Source organism: Lissotriton helveticus, chromosome 5_1, assembly GCF_964261635.1.
Source record: "Lissotriton helveticus chromosome 5_1, aLisHel1.1, whole genome shotgun sequence".
NCBI classification, from domain to species: domain Eukaryota; kingdom Metazoa; phylum Chordata; class Amphibia; order Caudata; family Salamandridae; genus Lissotriton; species Lissotriton helveticus.
In genome coordinates, this window is record NC_136065.1 from 864,080,618 (window position 1) to 864,098,848 (window position 18,231).

The following is an 18,231-nucleotide window of genomic DNA, read 5'->3' on the forward strand; positions in this document are numbered from 1 at the left end:
GAAGGTGTCCCGGCCTATCCTGCCCCACAACAGTGCATATCTACCCTCCCTGTCGAGTAAGTCTCCATACTTTTGAAAGGGTACCTTGTTTGCTATGAGGATAGCGACTCCCCTCGAATAGGTGGAGTAGGAGGAGAAGACACGTTCTCCGGCCCACCTACTCGCGAACAATGTCCCACCCTGTGGTGCCAGATGCGTTTCCTGTAACATAGCGACTTGTATATGATTTCTATCCAGGTAGGCTATGACATCCCGGCACTTTCTGGCATTGTTCAACCCTCTTATATTCCAGGATAAGCAAGTTAATTGTGTGTTAACTGCTGGAGTGGCCATGGATAGCATAGCAAGAATAATAACAGCGCCAGTATAAGCAGCACGGATACATCACCTCCGCATCATAGCATCGTTGCCCACACCGAGATGAAGTCCAAGCAAAGAGTCCAAGAAATGAGTGCCTCAAAAAAAGGAAAAAAAGAAATAAACTCCCCTCCCCACCACCCACCCCAGCATCCCAATCATGCCAGCAGCCAAGTACTCCCACCCAGCACCCCGCCCCCCTCCCCCCTTCCCCAACTCAAGCACCGTGAACAGCTGGATCTCCAGCAAGTCAAAGGGGAACACCCAGTGGGGGTAAAACATAGAGTACGTACAGCCACCTCCTAGGTCCCAGCTCCGTAACTGTGCCGCCCTTGGTGGAGGCTAGGGCCAGGAATGTGGTCCTTGGGTTACATTACCATAGGGATGAAGAGTCCATGCAGCGTCCCCGCCCATGCGGTCTCATGTGTCCGTGCATCAAAGTTCGGGATGAGAAATAGCCGACGTAGGCAGGGTGTGCCGCGTAGCAAAGCTCTATAGTCAGTCTTCGTGTGGCGCCGGGGGTAGGTCTGCGTTATCCCGTTCCTCCTCTGCATCTCGGTCCTCTCTACGTGCTCTCCGGAGCGTTTTGAGAAAGTCTTCCACCTTCTGTGGGTTGGTGAAGAACCGTTGCTTGCCCTGGTGGGTGATTCGCAGCTTTGCAGGGTATAACAGCGCATAGTCGATCTGAGCCTCACGAAGTTTTTTCTTCACCGGGAGAAACTTGCGCCGCTCCTCCTGCACCATAGACGTGAAGTCTGGGTAGATGGAGAAGGCGACTCCGTTATGCTGCAGCGATCTCTGAGTTCGGGCTGCCCGGAGGGCAGCGTCCCGATCGCGGTAGTTTAGCAGCCGGGCTATGATGGGGCGCGGAGGGAGGCCCGGCTTGGGCATAGGCGCCAGAGAGCGGTGCGCCCTCTCGACGATAAACTGGGGCGAGAAAGCGTCCTCCCCGATGGCCCCCTTGAGCAGTTTCTCTACGTACAGCTCCATTCTGCCCGTATCTGTGGATTCCGGAACATTGGTAACCCGTATGTTGTTTCGGCGGCTACGGGCTTCCAAATCCTCATTTTTGGCCGCTATGATCCGGAGGAGGTTGTCCATCCTGGACAGTTGAATGGTGTGAGATGTGGCAACATCCGAGGTGTCAGAGATACAATGCTCCGCAGCTGTAAGGCGTTCCTCGTGACAATCTACCTTGTGCACCAGTGCGTCCAGTCGCGCGGTGACCCTGTCGACCTTTTCTACAACAGTGGCGAAGCCCTGTCGCATCTCTTGCAGCAGGCTGGACAGGTCAGTGTCTTTAACGGAGGGGACGGTGGCCCTCGGGGAGGACGTGCCAGGGTCCGGGTCCAGCTGCGTCGATTTTGCGCCTTTCTTCGCAGTATCAAAGCTAAGCTTGGTCTGGCGGTTCTCAGGCCGCACCATGATGGCGTCGGGACGCGACACTCCAAGGGCGTGAGGAGCAGTAGCACTGCAGGGTGCCTGGCTAGGATACTAACTCCAGGATGTAGGGCCACAGCGAGGGTGAGGCAGGGCAAAGCCCCAGGAGTGCAACAAGGGTCCAGGCGGTGGAAGCCCGGGGGTCTGATGAGGCCACGCTTGGCCTGGCGGCCGGGAGGGGGGTAGCAAAGTCTTAATGGCAATGGTGGTAGGGCCTAGCACGCCAATGTCGCTGTGCAGGGTGGCGGCACGACCGTTCCATGCGAGTGTGGGAGGCAGTGCAGCCGGACCTCAGCGGGGGTGTGCCACGCAGGTGTGGTGCTCTATCCAGGGTAGCTTACACCGAGGCCACCCTACAATGTTCAGTTGGCAGCAGGAAGGAGTGGTGCCAGGCGGGCGAAGGAGGATCGAGGTGGGTCGCAGCCTCTCCTGTGTGGAAGGCGCAGTCTCCCGGCATGGAGGGGACAGCGTCCCGATGCTTAGCGCTGTGTAGATGGTCAGGGCCGGCCGAGGCTCAATGTAGGAGAGGCAGCCAGCTCGAGAGTTCAAGGTCCAAGGGTCAGCCCCCCCACCGGGCAGAGCACTGTTCCGTGCCTTGTCCCGCCAAGCGGGTCCGGAGCTCCCCAGGGATCAGGCAGGTAGTGAGGTGCTCGCGTCCCGGCGGCCCGGTATACAGAGGGCAGTGGCAGCTCCACCAGCGGGGGAGGCGAACGCAGTGAGGGGGGGTGAGGGGGGGCGGGGGGGTCCCCGCACCACTGAGCCAACCGCCACTCACCCCGATCGCGGTTCCGCCGGCGAAGATCCGTCCAGGGGTCCACCAGTCTTCTCAGGGGAGAGGCCCAGCTCCTCGTGGCAATCCCCGGCCTGTAGTAGCCCAGCGTGGCCGGACTCGTTCACTCCACCGCACCGCAGCAGCCGTCAGCGAATATTCAAAGCGGCGTCGCTCCGGCCCCGAGTCTCCCAGCGTCACCAGATTTGGACCGAGTGCAGGGATAGTGGTTGCGGTGCACCTCGTCCGGAAATAAAGCCGTTTTGGATCCCTTTGGCAAAGGATATGAGAAGGATAGTGTCCCAAGGAGCGGGAGCTGCGAGACTAAGCAGCCATTCCGCTTGTGCGCCCTCTAGCGCCCCCCAGTAGGCAGGAAAGTTCGATGTAGCGCTGGTGATTAGGGAGCAGCGTTCTGCTATGCCAAGGGGGGTTGCCTCGGCGCAGTTCCTCCCACAATTGGTGCCATCTATGTGGGACGGATGGTGCCCTTCTTCACGACCAGGGCAGCCGTGTGGGGTAATGTTGAGTAGCAAAAAGCCCTTGAGCTTCAAGAAGGCAGCCCAGCGCTGCTCTGCCATCCAGCTTCATTCAGCCTCGACGGAGCGCTCACATCGTTTCTCCTTTGAATATCTGCAGTTTCCGACGCGTTTCGAGGCAATTCACGCCTCTTCTTCTGGGAATAAGGACAACAATGACTGCTCAAACACCGTGGGACTTCAAATGCAATTTATTTGAACTCGACGCCTCCCTGAGTGGGTGTGGCTTTCAATGATGTCACCGATCAGGTTTCTGGTCGGTGTAGTTCTGCCACGGTGTGTCTTTGATTTAAACCTTGAGTAGGCGCAGTCCATTTGTGTGCTGGTTAATTATCATAGTTAATACCTTGAGTAGGCAGGAAAGTTCGATGTAGCGCTGGTGATCCCACAATTTGTGCCATCTATGTGGGACGGATGGTGCCCTTCTTCACGGCCAGGGCAGCCGTGTGGGGTAATGTTGAGTAGCAAAAAGCCCTTGAGCTTCAAGAAGGCAGCCCAGCGCTGCTCTGCCATCCAGCTTCATTCAGCCTCGAAGCAGCTCTCACATCGTTTCTCCTTTGAATATCTGCAGTTTCCGATGCGTTTCGAGGCAATTCTCGCCTCTTCTTCTGGGAAGTAGGACAACAATGACTGCTCAAACACCGTGGGACTTCAAATGCAATTTATTTGAACTCGACGCCTCCCTGAGTGGGTGTGGCTTTCAATGATGTCACCGATCAGGTTTCTGGTCGGTGCAGCGTTTGGCTATGCCAAGGGGGGTTGCCTCGGCGCAGTTCCTCCCACAATTGGTGCCATCTATGTGCATTTGAAGTCCCACGGTGTTTGAGCAGTCATTGTTGTCCTAATTCCCAGAAGAAGAGGCGTGAATTGCCTCGAAACGCGTCGGAAACTGCAGATATTCAAAGGAGAAACGATGTGAGCGCTGCTTCGAGGCTGAATGAAGCTGGATGGCAGAGCAGCGCTGGGCTGCCTTCTTGAAGCTCAAGGGCTTTTTGCTACTCAACATTACCCCACACGGCTGCCCTGGTCGTGAAGAAGGGCACCATCCGTCCCACATAGATGGCACCAATTGTGGGAAGAACTGCGCCGAGGCAGCCCCCCTTGGCATAGCAGAACGCTGCTCCCTAATCACCAGCGCTACATCGAACTTTCCTGCCTACTCAAGGTATTAACTATGATAATTAACCAGCACACAAATGGACTGCGCCTACTCAAGGTTTAAATCAAAGACACACCGTGGCAGAACTACACTGACCAGAAACCTGATCGGTGACATCATTGAAAGCCACACCCACTCAAGTTCAAATAAATTGCATTTGAAGTCCAACGGTGTTTGAGCAGTCATTGTTGTCCTAATTCCCAGAAGAAGAGGTGTGAATTGCCTCGAAACGTGGAGGTGGATGGCAGAGCAGCGCTGGGCTGCCTTCTTGAAGCTCAAGGGCTTTTTGCTACTCAATATATATATATATATATATATATATATATATATATATATATATATATATATATATATATATATTTATACATATATACATATATATATATATATATATATATATATTTATACATATATACATATATATATATATATATATATATATATATATATATATATATATATATATATATATATATATTCATATCCAGTGCTCACCTCAAGTAAAAGCAAGCGGGACACAGCTCCGGGTACAGAAACAGGATTTATTAAGCAAAGCACAGTCCTTGCAGTCCGTGAAACGCTTAGGTATTTGGGCAGACACGTTTCTGGCCGGAATGACCGTCTTCAGTGCCGGTCTCACAGGCTGATGGAATTCTCCTGGGTTTGACTCAGAGACCACTCCCTATGAAGCAGTCCCACGACTCCTCCTCCTAATTGCAGGTGTGTGCTGAATGCTTGTGACTCTGGTTGAACTGCATGCTGGTTACCATAGTCCATTGTGGCAGGACATTAAGTAATGGGGTGTGAAATGGCCCCCTTACCTGCCTCACAACATCGCCATTCTTTGAGGGCGGACTCGGACTCTGAATCATCTGTAGTAACAGAAACCCCGCCACCCTGTCCTCTGTCATTCCAGGAACCAATAGCCCACAGAGGAAAACCGGAACAGACCCCAGGATACCCCGGAAGTCCAACCCTCTGGGGCTTTAAACAAGGAAGCCGTGAACCCGAGGAGGGAAGAACTGCAGGCGGAGAGTCGGAGTGGCAGGAGTTACCGAGAGCTGGAGACGGAGATCGCGGAGCAGAGACTGAAGTCGGAGAAGAAGTGTGGAGCGAGGAGTGGTGGTGTCCCACGGAGGTGGCTGGGGAGCGGCCGTAGCTCAGGAGAGCTACGGCGGAGTCGGTGAGTACACGCACCCAGGGGAAATATTGTAAAGCACTAGAAAGGCGGGAGGAGAGCACTAGAACTGTATAGAGATCGTTCACTTAGTGGAGAACCTCACTGTCCATTGTATATAGTATATAGCACCTCCTGACCCTCACTACCCTTCCTGATAACCGTCCTGCAACCGCCCTAAAAAGACTCGAGCACAGTTAGCTCCTGGAGCCGCCTCTATATTCTTCTCTTACTGAATTCCCTTCCCTCTCTATCGTCCCGCTTACCCGTTCCCTAACCCTCACGACTCGTTTTCTTATATTCGTCACGTTCCTGGGTTTCGGTGTACGGTACTCAGCTTGGACCGTCCGACGGGACTAACGACTCCCTTTCTTTTTCTCCCATTCACCCTCCACGGACTACCCGGAGTCTTGGCCACAGAGAGAAGAGAAGGAGTCAAACCACCCGAACGGGAACTCCCCAAAGAAGAACAGAAGCTCGGACTGTTGTGTTTCCCTTTTCATCCTTATCTGTACAACCTCAATAAACATTTCTCACTTAATACGGCCTCCACGCCTGTTTATCCGGCCTGCACTCCCCCCACGATCACATGGGGATACCAAACATCAAAAGATGCCCCTACTTGTCGGCGCTGAACAGTGTACCTTCACAGTGCCCCCAGGTAAGTTGATCCAGCTCAGACCTCCGTCTGTACCCTTTTCAGGCAGCCCGATGCCGCCTCCTCTCTCCCCTTGCAAAAAATGACCACCTGATGGCAATAACTTCGCTTGGGGGGGCGCCGCATTTGTACTCCTCGTACTTTTACCAAAGTTATTTGCTGATAAAATGCGGTGCTCCAGACCGAGAGGGCGTGTCCCCAACCGGTTTCAGCAAACCGGACACAAATTCACATCCAGTGCTCACCTCAAGTAAAAGCAAGCGGGACACAGCTTCGGGTACAGACACAGGATTTATTGAGCAAAGCAAAGCACAGTCCTTGCAGTCCGTGAAACGCTTAGGTATTTGGGCAGACGCGTTTCTGGCCGAAATGGCCGTCTTCAGTGCCGGTCTCACAGGCTGATGGAATTCTCCTGGGTTTGACTCAGAGACCACTCCCTATGAAGCAATCCCACGACTCCTCCTCCTAATTGCAGGTGTGTGCTGAATGCTTGTGACTCTGGGTGAACTGCATGCTGGTTACCATAGTCCATTGTGGTACCACATTAAGTAATGGGGCTACCAAACATCAAAAGATGCCCCTACTTGTCGGCGCTGAACAATGTACCTTCACAGTGCCCCCAGGTAAGTTGATCCAGCTCAGACCTCCGTCTGTACCCTTTTCAGGCAGCACGAGGCCGCCTCCTCTCTCCCCTTGCAAAAAATGACCGCCTGATGGCAATAACTTCGCTTGGGGGGGCGCCGCATTTGTACTCCTCGTACTTTTACCAAAGTTATTTGCTGATAAAATGCGGTGCTCCAGACCGAGAGGGCGTGTCCCCAACCGGTTTCAGCAAACCGGACACACATTCACATCCAGTGCTCACCTCAAGTAAAAGCAAGCGGGACACAGCTCCGGGTACAGGCACAGGATTTATTGAGCAAAGCAAAGCACAGTCCTTGCAGTCCGTGAAACGCTTAGGTATTTGGGCAGACGCGTTTCTGGCCGGAATGGCCGTCTTCAGTGCCGGTCTCACAGGCTGATGGAATTCTCCTGGGTTTGACTCAGAGACCACTCCCTATGAAGCAGTCCCACGACTCCTCCTCCTAATTGCAGGTGTGTGCTGAATGCTTGTGACTCTGGGTGAACTGCATGCTGGTTACCATAGTCCATTGTGGTACCACATTAAGTAATGGGGATACCAAACATCAGAAGATGCCCCTACTTGTCGGTGCTGAACAGTGTACATATCGTACTGGCAGTCGTCAATAGGTAATTATAGCTAGGACCTAGTTTTCATAGGAAAAGCGATTTTTGATTTGCCAATAACTTTGGAGCCGTTTGCCGAATCTTCACGAAATTATCAAAACTAATTGTTCGCTCAGGTCAGCTCCTGTCTTGAAAGTTTCAGGGTGATTCGTCAAGGGGGAGGGAGCGAGAAAAAAGGGGGTCCTAAATGTGTTTTCTTCATGTTAATTTCTATATGAAACTTTAGACACGGCTACAGCCTGAACTGCTGAACAGAGTTACACCAAATTTGGCAGAGAGATCGCTCTTGGTCCAGAACGCACGCTTTTTATTAAATGGTGTAAATCCGTTCAGTAGTTTTTGAGATATAGAAAGTTTTACAGATATCGATATTTGAGAATTGTGAGATCTGATTGGCTGAACCCTCCTGAGCACGTGTTTGCCTCTGATTGGCTGCCAACACTTTAAACCAGGAAGTGTCCCCCCCCCCCACCGTGGCCTGCGTGGGGACCGCCAGGCCCAAAAAAAGCATTTTTTAAAAACATTTTCGGCCTGGTCGAGCTGGGTGCGCGAACCCCGTCGAAAATGAAAGAAAAAACTGAAAGCGCGGGCTCCTGCTCCTCTTGGGGCAATCCTCATTTCTGTAGCGGGGACCCCGGAGACCGCCACCTCCCCTGGGCTTTATAAGATATTCACGGGGGCACGCGGCCCCCTACTCAGCCCCGGCACCTCCACCCCCCCTGGGCTTTATTATAATAGGGTGGGGGTCCTCACGGATCCCCCAAACGCCGGGTACCGCCACCTTCCCGGGGCTGAGATAAATAATTAGTGTGGGGGGTGGGGTTCGAGCCCCCCCACACTGCCCTGGTGAATGTTTAAATATGAGGGTCCGTTGCCACCACCTCCCCGGGGCTATGCAAATGGAGGGAGGGGGACTGCATGGCCCCCCTCCTGAAGCCCTTGATGGCCCTGGGGACCACCACCCACCGGGACCGGCTCCTGCAATGTCCCGGGGTGCTCACCCCCGGGACATTGCTGTTTGCTATGACAGGGCAAGAGCACGACTCCTGTCCTCCCTTAGAAAACTCTGCTTTGCTTCGTTGAAGGAGGAGGGGACCGTGGGGGCATTGGGGTCCCCCCACGGTCCCAACGGTGAGGCCAGGCCCAGGGGGATGGGGTCCCTGGGGCCAGAAGTGGCCCGGGAGTGGGGCCACTTGGCCCCCTCCCATTAAAAAAAACACAAAAAAACGGTAGGCTGGCCCCGTGAGAGGGGATCCCCGGGGCCTGTAGTGGCGTAGGGATTGGGGGCCACGTGGCCCCCCTTCCCAATAATTCAATTTTGAAAAGGAGGCCATGCCCTGGGGAATGGGGTCCCCAGTGCCGAAATTTGCCTCGGGAGGGGGGCCGCGCATCCCCCTTCGCCTTTTTTTTTGTTTATAAAAAGGGGTCAGGCCCTGTGGCATGGGGTCCCCAGGGCCCTAAAGTGGTAAAATAAGGGGGGGCACACAGCCCCCCTTCTAAAAAAAAAAAAGAAATAAAAAAAAAAGTCGGCATCTCGCCGGAGGCCCCGTCCCCCTCCCTGCACCACTCTGCAAAGTTGCCCCCTAGTGCGTTGTAAGTTGGGGAATGAATTCCTCTTGAATACTGAGGGTTCCTGGGGGCCAACTAACCCACCAGGTACCTCCAGTAAGCGCCACAGAGCTGGATTGCAGAGAGGTGGTCTGAGGCCACGCCCCTTTTTACACCACTCTGCAAATGCTCGTCTTGGCGCATTGCTTTTGGGGCGATGAGGTCCTCTTGTGTCCTGAGGACCTCAGCTTTTCAGACACTCATCCCCAGTAACAGATCTCGGTTGCATCTACCATCATTCTTTAGCTCACTTCTCCACCCCAGTTCAGACACTGTTATATGCAAATCAGTCTTGACCTTGTGCCTCATGGGAACAGTCCAGCCCGAACTGCCATGCCATGTCTTCTCTGGACCGGAAACAAGCATCCTGGGACCGGTTTCGGGATAACACCCCTCATCAGCCAGGCTAGCTTGAATCTGTTGGCAAAGTGAGCAAGGGACCAACGTCTGGGCATACCCTTCCAACTTAGGCCGAACAAAGCAAACGCAAGGATGATGGACAGAGCGCTGACACTTTTCAGACACTCACATATGTCAGTGACTACATTAACGTTTTGAACAAAAAAAACGCAGATATTCACTGGTTATTATTAGCAGAGCTAACTATAACTTGTGCCCCAGCCATGCACTGTTTATGACCTCTCATATTACATCACTCATGACATGTTCTATAACATCATTTATGACATCACTCATGGCATCTCAAATTATGTCATTGATGACATCACTGATGACATAATCCAATGAGTGTGGTAGTTTGTTTGATAGTTTACATAGTGGCTGGTAACTACCATATTACTTTACTACCTAATTTTGTACAGCTTGTGTCCAGCTAATGGGCGTAAGTGTTTCCAAAACGCATGTACTGCTAATGCATCATAGGTTTGTAGAGGTAATGAAGAACACATTATAAATATTTGTATTGAAGAGTAACTCTGCGTTCAGAAGACATTTTATGAGTTTTGTCCCGTATGTTCTTCACAAGTGTTTTTGGTTCTGCAGAAACAGTTTTCAACAGGGCAGAGATTCTACTGCAGTAGATATTAAGTACTGTAAACAGCCTTGAGTTATTAGACAGAATTCTCTTAGCATGACAATTTCTATATAACGTAGAGGACTGTGCACTAGGTACTAACTTATGTAAATGTGCTTCTTTTGCTTAAAAGAAAAATGGGCTATCCATAAAGATTTTACGACAATATGAAGTGTGCAGCTAGTATAATATTTACCGCATTCAGAACTAAGCTAGTTTAAGTGAATAGTGTCTGTTTTGACAATGTTGCATGGAGTGTACACTGTTGTTAGTAGATACTTTTTACTACTCTGTGTTGTATTTTTCTTGAGAATTTCACTGTCTACAAACAGTGTGGTATAGATTAAACTCTCTCCATTAATAGCACTGTTAAAGTACGCACTTTTCTACTCATATCAACTCCATTTCTCAAAGTAGGTTTGGTGACTGTGAGAGGTTTGATACAGATAAAAGCTGTCCATATTAGGGCATTCATTTTGGAACAGACGTTGACTATATTGAGGAACATGGCTTTCTCTGAACAGTTCTTTACATATTAAACACCCTTTGTAGTGAGGATTTCCCATCTTCCTGTGGTTGATTATTAATGTGAACTATGCTTGCTGTGAAGTCTATGGTACAGGGTCAGTGTTGCACATAACACATGCTTACTACACCTAAGGGGGTTGTAAGAGGGTTGTATCTGTGATAGCATTAAAGATGCTATGTATTATTCTGAGCTAATTTGTTGTTGCTTTGAGGCCTCTACTTGCATACTAGTTTATAGAGCAGTATGTGCAAAAGAAGCATGAATGATGTCATTAGTGATGTCATCAATGACGTAATAGAACATGTCATGAGTGATGTAATATGTGATGTCATTAGCAGTACATGGCGGGGCCACAAGTTATAGTTAGCTCTACTAACTATAACTGTTGAATTTCAGTTTTTTTTAGTTTTAGTTCAAAACGCAAATGTTAAAAATAACATTACTTTAACTGTTGTTTTTTTCTGACTTACCTATGTTTAGTAAAAATAATAATCTTTTTTATCACACCTAACTATAACGGTACTTTACCCTTTGTTTTTTTCCAGTGAATTTCTAGTTTTTTTATATTGTAAGGTAATATTTTATAATAGTACGTTAAACCAACCCCCGGCTTTCGGCCATGCGCAGCAGGGGGTTGGCCTTTGGGCCTGGCCAGCAACCAGGCCCTGCTTCCAAATCCCCAGCAAGCAGCCAACCTCACGCTACCTATGGCCTTTGCTGTGTGCAGAGTAAGGTTGGCCTTCAGGCCGAAGATCCCTTCTAGGGTCAAATACAAGAAAAAAGGGGAGAGGCCATGCAGTCCGCCTCCCCGAACCTTATTAGGCCCCAGGGATCCCATCCCTCGGGATGATGCCAATAAAAAAAGGGAAGGGGGTGTGTTGCCCCAGTCCCCTAGCCTCCATCCCCAAGGGCCTATTTTTTAAAAGAGCGGTGCAGGGCCTCCTCCCCAATCCTTTTTATGCTCTGGAAACCTCATCCCCCAGAACCGTTTTTTTAATTTATAGGGGAGGGGGGCCATGTGGCTACCTTCCCCAAGCCTATCATGGCCTTGGGTACCCCATCCTCCAGAGCCGTATATATATATTAAAAGGGTAGGCTCTTTCGCAAGCCTTTTAAGCTCTTTGGACCCCATCCTCCATGGCCGCTTTTGTATGTTAAAGGGGAGAGGGCACGTGTCCGCCCTTCCTACGCCTATTATTCCCCTGGAAACCACTTCCCCCACACATATGTAAGTGTATATTTTTGGCTTAATCTGTTATCCTGCCTGCATCTGTTTAAGCAGGATACCAGATAAATAGACTCCTCCCAACTTGCGGATCATTTTCAAAGCTTCTGCCTGATGGGAGCAGACTCAGTTTTGGCTCCCATTTGGTGGGAGTTTTTAAAATGCTCCCACCAGTCAGAAGCAAACACAAGTTTCCTTGTTCACGCTGGTGTGGGCAGAGAAACTTCTGTGTCCTGGGGTGGGCTCCCCAGGACATAGCATGTGAAGCGACCCCAGGAGTTGGAGTCCCTTAGGCCATAGAAAACTCAGGAGGAGGCCATGCGCCCCCCCCCCCCTCTTTTTGGAAAGGTGGCGCCCTGGGGGATGCCCCCTCCCTTTATTAAATGCGGCCCGGGGATGGGCTCCCTGGGCCTATAATGGCTGGCGGAGGAGGGCCTTGTGTCTCACGCACACCTTCCCTTATTAAATGCAGCTCCAGGGGTACGCTCCCCTGGTCTTATAATGGCTCGGGGAGGGGGCTGCTTACTTAATGAAACTGGCACGGGACAGCATTTTTTTCCACTCAATCCCGCATGTGTTTTTCCTTTGGTCCCAGGGATGGTTCCTATGGGTACCCCTACCCCCCCCCCCCAACCCCTCCCAATGGGGCTTAGGGGGGCACTGTATATCTACTCTGACCCCTTATATTTCTTGTAATTTACTACTTCTGAACAGGGAACTACGTTCTTGAGTCCTGTTATGGCTGCCAGCAACATTTAAATTTTTCTGATGTTGCTGACAGCCAATCAAATACTTGCACCCATGGGAGTGAATTTACCCAAGGGAACAAAGCTCCCTGGGCCAATCAGAATGCTCTGTTTTTTAATTGGTGCTACTGCAAGAGTCTCTCGAGCCTCTTGTGGACCCAACAGTCCAGATAAACACATATTTATGACCTTTAATTTCTGAAAAAAACTAGTGAATAGATTTCCACTATCTGTGGACCAAGATCTAGCTTCCTGCCATATTGGGTGTAAATAGCAGGGGAAACATCCTTTACAACGCAACTTTTACCACGCAATGCCTTTACGACGCAACTTTTACAACGCAAACCATTACAACGCATTGCGCTGGGGGGCGCTCTAGGATAGGGAATAGGTTTAGTACTATCCAACACCTTCCCTACTATCCACGGGGACTGGAGTTGGAATAGTAAATTAAACTATTTACTATCCAGCGCCCCAAAGCACTATGCGTTGTAAAGGCATGCGTTGTAAAAACCGCGTTGTAAAGGCATGCGTGGTAAAAGCATGCGTTGTAATGTCATACATCCAAATAGCAGTTTTTACGGTAGTCCTTCTTAAAAAAGTCTATCGGACATGCATGTGGTTTCGCCTTTTGGGACCTCCTTTTTTATCAGCTCGCTTGACTGATCACCCATTAACTTTCCATGCACAAACTAAACAAAAAAGAGTACTGTTTTCGGAAGTTTTGTGAAGATTCGTCAAATAGTGCTAAAGTTATTAGACACAAACACATTTCTTGTGGAAACGCTGACCTAAATATAACTACCCAGTGTAGACTACTGGATATATATCCGTGGAGCAGGCACCATCTCGTATGCTGAGAGGCTGGGGAGAGGAGCTGTTCCCCTCCTTGTAGCACATCGTTCTGTATGAAGTTTACAGCTCGTCATGAGGATCTGATACCTACTAAACAATCACTGAACTTACTTAAAGAAATGAATTTTGCTCATAAATCGGGACTGCATGCCCCATCAGGCATTGCTGCAGCACGTGATGAGATACGTTGCAGCAGGGTCATGTTTGGTAATTAAAAAACGTTTACTCATCTTTGTGAGCGTCAGTGCTGTTTGTGAAGCTGTCCATGAAGAAGGGGCCTCTGAACCCTGAAACGCGTCGGCAAAATTAAAGAAATATCAGAGAATTCCTGGCAAGCTGTCTCACAGGCCGGATGGTGGGGGCGATGAAGAGTGCCTTCTTGAATGCTCACGGGCACTTTGTTGATCCATATACATATATGTATATGTGTATATATATATATATGCAAAAAAGAAGCAGAGAACACTGGGTAGTTCTCCAGTTTAGGTGGAAAGCAGCTCCTTCATAGAGCACTCTCAACCCAGCGACACTCTAGATCTGCTCACCTCAAATGCCTTCTTTCCTATCAGTCTTTAAGCATAGGATTAGCAAAGTGCCATCCACGCTGAGATAGAAAGGGACGTCTTTTGCCATTTCTACAGCATAGTCTTTAAACATAGGACTAGCACAGTGCAGTCCATGCCGAACTGTAAAATGACTAAAGCCAATTACCACTCCAGGCACAATATTACAGCTTTGAATTGGTAAAATACCAACCTAGCCAACCCGAAATGAGTAAAGGCAACCCTTGACACAGTGTTTTGCTCTACTTAGAGCTCTTCAGAGAAGTACAGCTTTGTCTAGACACAAGGGAGAACCCAGTATAAGTCAAAACAATACCATATCAGGCATAGAGTGACACATAAATTATGCAGAAAGAAGCAGAGAACTCTGGGTAGTTCTCCAGTGTAGGTGTAAAGCAGCTCCTGTGTAGAGCACTCTCAACACCAGCAACACTCTAGATCACCTCACCTCAAATGACTGCTTTTCTATCAAAGTCTTCATAAGGACTCATAAATGACGCCACCAATCACCATAGGATTCCACTGCAGGTGCTCACAAAAATGTATTTAAACAGTGCACCTGGAGCCCGGTCAGGTGTTCCAAACATTAATAAAGGTGCCAAAGTGCAAAGATAAAAAGAAGCCAATTCATGGCCGGCACATTTCAGCGTGATGCCTTCAACTGAGCCTATCACCAGTAGGTATTTATAGTTAGGACCTAGTTTCCATAGGACAAGCTTTTTTTGACTGGCCTATATCTTTGGTAATGTTAAACGAATTTTCACAAGGGGGTAGAGTGGAGGTCAAAAGAAGTCAATGTCCCATGTTCATTCCCACAGAGATTTTAGACCCGAACCGCTTGACGGAATTACACCACATTTGGCAGAAAGGTAGCCTTTGGTCTAGAAAGCACCCTTTTTTGTTACTTGGTGTAAATCTGTTCAGTAGTTTTGGAGATATTAAAGAAAATAGAAATTTGCATATCTAAGTGCGCAAATAATTTGCGACTATTGCTTGACAAATCAAAAATGCTCATGTCAACAGGAATGCAGTGATTGGCTGACTGCAAACGGTGCAGTACGTTTCGGCTGCAATTTTAAGTAACGAGACACAAGCCCCGGGGCTCAAACTAAACATGAAAAGTGTATAAGTGGTCAGGGTAAAGGTACCCTGACTCCATGGCTGCAATATAGCGGTGTTTCAGAGACTCCTTATGGGTAAAATACAATAAAAAAAGATTTTTCCTCATAAGCGATATTTGTGAATTTCCCGCAACGGTCAGCGTGGCCCTGTGTAACGTTGCGACAAATGCATGAATATTTTCGCAAAAAAAAATACACTCACACCCACTCAGACCCACTCAGAGACTCATGCACCCACTCACAGACCCACTCAGACACTCATGCACCCACTCACAGATACACTAAGACCCTCCTGCACCCACTCACAGACCCACCCAGACTTTCATGCACCCACTTATAGACCCACTCAGACACTCACAAGCCCACTGCAGCCTCACTCAGAGACTCATGCACCCACTCACAGACCCACTCAGAGACTCCTGCATCCACTCATAGTTCTACTCATACACTCACACACCCACTCACATACCCACTCAGACATTCATGCACCGACTCACAGACTCACTCAACATTCATGCACCTGCTCACAAACCTACTCAGACACTCACGAACCCACTTACAGACACTCTCAAACACTCATGCACCCACTCACAGAAAAATGCACCCACTCACACACCCAGTCAGACATTCATGCACCAACTCACAGATCCAGTCAGACACTCACAGACCCACTCAGAACCTCATGCCCCCACTCACAGACGCACTCAGAGACTCATGCACCCCCTCACCGAGCCACTCAAACATTCACGCACCCACTCAGAGACTCATGCACCCACTCACCGACCCATTCAGAGAGACTAATGCACCCACCCACAGACCCGCTCAGACATTCATGCACCCACTGACAGACCCAGACAGGCACTGATGCACCCACTCACAGACCCACACAGGCAGTCAGAGACTCATTCACAAATCTACTCACTCTGTGGCCTACTCAAAGACCCACCCAGACACTCGCACATACACTCTAAAATGTTACAGTTTACAGTTAAGAAATAAAAGAAAAACCTTTGAAATTCACCAAAAAAAAAGGTTATTAGTACCTGAGCTAACTATAACGTATGTCCCCGCAATACACTACTTTTGGCCTCACATATCACATCATTCATGACATGGTCAGTGACAGCACTGATGACCGCTCAAATGACATCACTGATGACATCACAGAGGAAATCATCCACAGAACCAATCACACACTCACTAACAATCCCGTACAATCTCTCACCCACTCAGATACCCACACAACCATTAACAAACCCATTCACAGACCATTCAACTACTGATTCACATATACCCTCACTTATACAGCAACTCACACACCTACTCACTCACCCATACAGCCACTCACAAACCCATAAAACCAGTCACACACCCACAAAACCAGTCACACACCCACTACAATATAGTAGTAAGATAAGAGAGTGCGAAAACCTGAAATCAAAGAGAAAAGGTGTGATTAGCAAAGTACTAAATTGCAGTTCTGACTATGTAGTGTACTGCCCTATATGTCCATTTGAGAAAAAATATGTGGCAGCACAACGCACACAGCGGAAAAAAAGAATTAGAACACATATGAGCAATTGCAGATAGAGACCTGCATACCCGGTTGCCAGGCATTTCCAAGCTTACCATGAAAGCAACTGTTAGCTTTTGAGATTCTACTGTCTGGATCATGTAGTCAGAGAAGAGAGAGGAGGCTTTATTTTGTCATAAAAGCATAATCCAATACATAAAACACCCAATAAAACAGATAAAAAATGAGTAATGTCTCTCAATTAAAAAACATCTGTATAAAAAGTTATACAAACACCAGGACTAAAAATCAGTAATCACTCATGGAATCCCAACTCATAATGGCAATAGAAATTGAGCAATACAATGTTAATCATTTGGGGGCCATGATCGTGTATAAATTCATATATATACAAGACTTTACAAGATTTGAAAATATATACACAATATACATTGTTCATGATGCCACGATTGCTCTAGCTCTTATAATCCATGTCCAACCTAAATACTTGTCTACAGCGATGTTAAGCGGCAACCACGTTTCGGTGCGAATCAATCTTAAAGCCTCATCACATTTCCTTGTCGCCAGCGCTCGACAAATGGGGGCCAGCCAAATTCCCCTTGGAACTATGTAGGCGGGGCAGGCAAATAGCAAGTGAACCAGATACTCAGGGCTTTCATTGCAACTGGGGCAAGGAGTATCCATTGATGCCTCCCACCTGGCAGAAAACAATTTGACTGGGAGTGCACCTACTCTTAGTTGAAACAGGAGCTTTCTATCTTTTAGCATCCCAGTAAGGTTCTAGTTTTTGAACTGGTTTAGCCATGAGGAATTGGCCCGTCAGTTTCAGAGGCTCACTATTCCTAAATATGTGGGCATCCGCCCATCCCCAATACATTTCCTTCATTTGCTATCTGGACGGGAACCGGGAATTCTCAGGGTTCTCCCACAAGGCCACCAGACCACTATTTAACAAAAGCGATCTAACCTGCTGTAACCAAGAAGTCTTTTTAAAATGATCACAGCGTATCAGATCTTTAAAGCCCTCAGCATATTGTACCAGTTCCGGGGTCGTCCAGGCCTAATTATTTATATAAGATATAGGATTTTTATGTAACTGTAATTAGCTTTTTTCCATATTTATTTGATTCAGTAAGATGTACAGCTGACCAGTACATGAATACTGGCTTATATGAATGATGCGAAGTAGATTTGGTAGTAATGAATTAATTGACACCATGAACATGTTATTTTTATACAGTGATAAAATGGCCACCGCAGAAAATGACCCAGAGGCTCATTTATATAGAATTGTGTCTTTATGTTTAATCAAAAAACACAAAAAGGGGGGAGGGGGCAGGCCTGGGGAGGTTTTTAGCACCAGCGAGTGCAAGCTCCCCGATACAAGACTATGAAACACACAAAAACTCTTAGTTAAGCTACTGCTACGTTGGTGAAAAATAGTGATAAATATAGTGATAAAAATGATGGATGCGTCTGTGTGTATATTAGAGATACTTAAACCAGTGATCCAGCTGTCTGCAGTATCACGGGTAGGACATGCAAAAGTCAGGTATACTACCACAGGTACTGTGACGGCTTCCGCGCTCGGGTTGAGCGGTTTGACTGGCGTTTTGTACCTATGGCTACCTGCCAGGGACAGATGTGGTAGTATACCTGCCTTTTGCTGGTCT

General features: G+C 48.6%; 1 protein-coding gene across 2 annotated transcripts in view; it reads left to right on the forward strand.

Moving 5' to 3' along the window:
- The window catches only part of OGDHL (oxoglutarate dehydrogenase L), a 683,466-nt gene that overhangs the window by 198,757 nt on the left and 466,478 nt on the right, over positions 1–18,231 (forward strand). The gene's annotated exons all lie outside the window — the stretch shown is intronic.